The sequence below is a fragment of the Arachis ipaensis genome, chromosome B3 (genome assembly GCF_059453495.1).
Source record: "Arachis ipaensis isolate K30076 ecotype BB chromosome B3, ASM5945349v1, whole genome shotgun sequence".
NCBI classification, from domain to species: domain Eukaryota; kingdom Viridiplantae; phylum Streptophyta; class Magnoliopsida; order Fabales; family Fabaceae; genus Arachis; species Arachis ipaensis.
In genome coordinates, this window is record NC_142438.1 from 41,426,546 (window position 1) to 41,431,558 (window position 5,013).

Sequence of the window (5,013 nt, forward strand, 5' to 3'; positions counted from 1 at the left end):
ATCAAATTAATTAATTAGTACACACAATAAATTTGGTTTAATAAATTAAAAAAATAAATTAAAAAATACTAACAGAATATTAAAATAAATAAATTAGAAAATACTACCAAATCAAATTGATATAAATTATAATAAATTATATGGTATTTAAATATCTAATCAAATCAATTAGTTGATATAGTTAGTTTATCGTAATAACTTGTATTTAATGAGTTAAAAGAAATAAATTGGGAAACACTCTCAGAAACATGTCACATCAGCTCCATCATTAAATGAAGAAATCCGATTTTTATATAATAGAATAGATTTTCTTGTTTAAGTTGTTGATGTTGCTTTCTTGAATATGGTAGTTGTAGGTTTTATTATTCTTGCAATTTATGATGTTTTACTTTTATACCTTTCAAGTGTTTGATAAAATGTTTGGACTAGTTATGGAGTAGAATTTTCAACTCTTGGCTTAGGTTGGTAACTTGGGTGACTTTGAATTACTAATATTCAAGTTGATTGATAATTTAGATATTTTAATTAATTTTATTTTCATTGATGCTAATTTTTTGTTAATTCAATTAGTAAGGTGATTAGAATTTATGGATTAAGATTAATTAAGTCCGGTTGACTTTTCTCGTAGTTTAGAAGCTGACGAATTGAGTTTGCTCTTTGTAATTATCATGTTGTGGTTAGTGACAACCATCAATTCTTGCCAAGATCTTTTTCAATTAATTTTTTTAATTATCTTAGTTTAGTTGTCTTTGATATTTAATTATTGTTTCCTTCTTTAATTTCTTGTCATTTAACTTCTTGTTTATTGCAATTAAAATCCCCAATTTCTCATAGTCAGTAATTCAGCGATCAATTGTAATTTCTAGAGAGAATGAGCCGGAGTTTAAAACTTCCGATAATTAATTTAAATTGTGACAATTTTTTAAACTTTAATAGATTTATTTGTCGATTTAGAATTATGCTACAATAAAATTCGAATTTTATAACTTGTGAATTTTTAAATGGTGTTTAGCCCGCGTCAACACATTGAATTAATTTTGAAGCAAATCAATTTGATCCAATAAAATTTGTTTACATATTTATTAATTAAACTAAATTTAAATTTTGAAATCGAAGCGGTAATATTATAATCTAATAAAATTAGATATTCAACTAAAATTAAATCAAATATTATAAAAAAAATTTTACGTATGAAAAAATTTTTTAAAAAATATTTTATTTATTTTTTGATAATTAATATCAATTTTATTCAATTTAAGAATTAAGCAATTTAATTATTCGATGAATGAGTTATTTCAATCATAAATACGAACATATTTTTTATATTAAAATTTTTTAAATAACTTTTATTGTTGTTTAGCTTTATTCTTTTTCTTTTTCCTGATATTTCAATATTTTTTTTTGTTGAATTTATCAGTGAAACAAGTCAAAATAAATTTATGGGCTAATCTCTTTCAAAAAATCACTCTTTTTAGGCGAATTAAAACACCAATCATTCCAAATACTAAGAAAAAAAAAATCTACATAAATCTATTTACTTATATTTCAAGTTGCCTATTATTTCAACATTATTGGAGATTCAATTAATGTATTATAAAATTATTATAGACTAATATAAATCTATGATAACAGATCAAAGTAACACCATATCTTCATTTTAAAAGAGATATCATAGAATTCGCCACTAATATATATATATATATATATATATAAAAGAAAAATATTATAGTATTAATAGAATTTATTATTTTTTATCAGCTAATAATATTTAAAAATATAAATTAAAGTATGTTATTAAATTGTCAAATTAATAAAATTGGCTTAATAACAAAAAATATTGACTAAAAATAACAAATTCAATTGATCTTGAATTTTTTTCTAAATAAAATTCTACATTTCTTTGTTGATATTATTGTTTTCTCCATAGTTAAAATAAAGTTAAACCTTGAGACGGTGATTAAAAAGACCGAACATATCATACATAAAAACACTAAAAATACTTAGGTGTTTGAGAATTAATTAAAGTGAAATAATTAACTAAAATTCATTTGGACATAAAATACAATTATTTGGGTATTTAAAAATCTAACACCTTTTCTCCTTTTTATTATTATTTGTTAGGATAAGGATATTAAACGAAATGTAAATGAATAGCTTTGTTAGCTTGGAGTCGGGTAATGATTTGCTCCAGTAATTTTCTTTCCTAAAGAGTGAATTAACGGGTCAATCAGATGGATTACGTCAAATAAATAATACTCAAAATGATTCCTAAAAATTTAATTTGTATTATGTTTTAAACTAATCTCTAAAATTTAATTAATCCAATATAGACCCCCTAAATTTCAATTCATGATATGACTCGCATCAACTCTTGGATTTATCTCTATTGACAGCGAGTTGAATTGATAAGTTGTCATAGTATACAAATGAAAACAACATCATTTTATGATTTTGTAAATTAGAAAAAGAAATGAATTCATATCAAATTCATAACGAGTTAAATTCGTTCCATGCAGCCTGCCATTAACTAGAATTTAACGTCCTAACTAGTTCTGTCACTAACAAATCAAAATTGTATTAACTAGAATTTTAAAAATAATTTTTAAGACATCATATAAGTTTCAAAGCCATTTTAAAGATGAAAAAATATAAAGTAATTTTATGTTTTTACTCCCAGCTATATATATATATATATATATTTGGTATTATAACAGGCTGGAGAACGCCCAAAGAAAATTACGTACAAACTAGGCGGGGTAACAACTAACAAGGCCCCTTGTTCATCATCAGCAAATAAATGAATGATCTTTCTGGCCACTGATGAGATTTATAACTGTCTAAGAGTCACATTCAAGCACTAATCTTCTAATTTTCATAGTCCAAGCTAATTTAAGTTTATTGACTATCTCCCAAAGTTCAGCCCTATGCACTATAAAATTTTTATTTGTTTGTGGAAGTTTTTTAGTAAAAGTTATTAGAACTTCCACAATCTATTTTATTTGTAACCATTTTAAATATTTAAGAAAAAATCCCACGGTTTGTTTTTAACCCAATAAATTATAAAAAACCCAACTCAAACAAATACTTACCAAACCCATACCAAAAAATAAAAAAAATAAAGGAGTTATTTGAGAGAGAACGAGGATCTGAAACCCTAAAATCTGGATTTTATCGCCACCGCCATTCATCTCTTTGCCGCCGTTGCCGCCAAATCTCCTCCGTCAACGCGTCACCCGTTGGAGTTATGAATGGAGGACGAGGTGATCGTGGAGCTTCTCAATTCGTGGAACTCTCGCCTCTCGGGATAGTATTTCAGGGACGATTCCATTCAAATAATTGAGGTAATGCTTCGATATTCCATTTCTGCGTCGTCTTCCACGGCGGCTTCTTTCGCTAGTTCTGATTTTGCTCCGGCAACTTGAAGCACTCAGAGCGCGGTTTCTTCTTGAACTCGATGGCACTGGCTGAGGAGATCTTAAAGGTGAGTGAGATGGAGTCTCTAGAAGCTTCAATTGAAGCTGCGTTCAAAGCTATCAGATCTCGTGGAACTAATTCTTATGTCGTTCCAAGTCATTACGGTGAGAATTTGTTCTTATTTAGTACGAGACTTAAATTTTGTGGTTTTTAATTATGTGAATTGTATATGACACATTCTGTATTATAGGAATTGACTGGTTTGAGTACAAGAGACAACCAAAGAAAGCAGACTAAGTGAATGTGGAAGGGCCTAGCTTCGATCTAATCCCAAATTGGATATAATTTGGAAGAAAGACTTAAGAAGGTTACAATTTTTAATATCCTTACTTTATGCCGTAGAGTTATCTATTTGGTTAAATTATGTAGTGTGATTTGATATCCTTCTAAGCATTAATAAGCATCAGTTTCTTTTCAGTGGAAGACTTGAAGGCCAATACAGAATATAATGGCTATACTGTGGCGTCAAATGTCATTCAATGGTTTTGGGAGGTGGTTAAAACTTTTAACAAGGAAGACATGGCAAGATTTCTGCAATTTGTGACTGGAACATCAAAAGTGATTTACTGTGAACATTGTTAATTTTCATACTCTACTCTTATTTTGTTTGTAAAAGTATGGTGTAAATGGTTGTGCTGTTGTAGTTGTGTGTTTTGTTTTTTGTTGGCATAGACTTATAGTTGTAAGCTTGTTGGTAATCAGGTTCCTTTGGAAGGTTTTAAGGCCTTGCAAGGCATCTCTGGTCCTCAGAGGTTTCAGATTCACAAGGCATATGGAGCTCCGGATTGATTGCCGTCGGCTCATACATGGTGAGTTTTGTATGCAGTTTTCTTTTTCATATGCTACAAATCAGATGGCCATCCCATCCTAATTTCTTTTTCCCTTTTCCCAATTACTTTTTACAGCTTCAATCAACTAGACCTTCCTAAGTACCTCTAAAGAACAGCTTCAAGAACGGTTGTTACTAGCCATTCATGAGGCCAGTGAAGGCTTTGGTTTTGGTTTGACTTCTATCCTTCTCCCATATCTTTACAAAGTAGTTCTACCATTATGTCTTCAACCTGTCATGTGGAGGTATTGTTTTCATTTCTTCGAAAATTTTTATTTTTTTTAATCTTTCTCTCTCTTAAAAATGAGTCAGTTACGAAGAGTTCCCTATTTTTCAGATGATGATGAATGTGACTCGGCTGGCAGTTATTTATTTTTGTTGAGGACAGGCAGCATCAAATGAGGAAATTTATGATGCTGTGTTGATGTGTTCATTATCAGATCAATTTTGTATATATGATGCTGTGTTGAGGACAGGCATTTGGTGTTGTAGAGTCATTATCATATCGATTTTGTATTCATTTTGATGTGGTAAGTATTTTTCTTACTGAGCAACATATTGCTGTGTGTGAATATCAATAAATACATATCTTATTGAGGATGTTTAAAGAGGAATTTATGCTCTATATGTTTAATTGCATAATATCTCTCTCTCTGTGAACGATCTTCTCGCATGCTGTGGCTTTTTGTGTGGATCTGGTTGTGATGGAG

The 5,013-nt window shown here is 28.9% G+C and overlaps 2 long non-coding RNA genes across 2 annotated transcripts; both read left to right on the top strand.

Moving 5' to 3' along the window:
- Positions 1-3,115: 3,115 nt before the first annotated feature.
- Positions 3,116-3,754, top strand: LOC107630360 (uncharacterized). Its single transcript, XR_015907262.1, has 3 exons — positions 3,116-3,341; positions 3,432-3,578; positions 3,665-3,754. It is a non-coding gene; the product is annotated as an uncharacterized LOC107630360 (long non-coding RNA).
- A 443-nt stretch (positions 3,755-4,197) lies between these two features.
- Positions 4,198-4,743, top strand: LOC148570405 (uncharacterized). The gene is made up of 3 exons (XR_015906979.1): positions 4,198-4,283; positions 4,380-4,548; positions 4,641-4,743. It is a non-coding gene; the product is annotated as an uncharacterized LOC148570405 (long non-coding RNA).
- Positions 4,744-5,013: the final 270 nt, after the last annotated feature.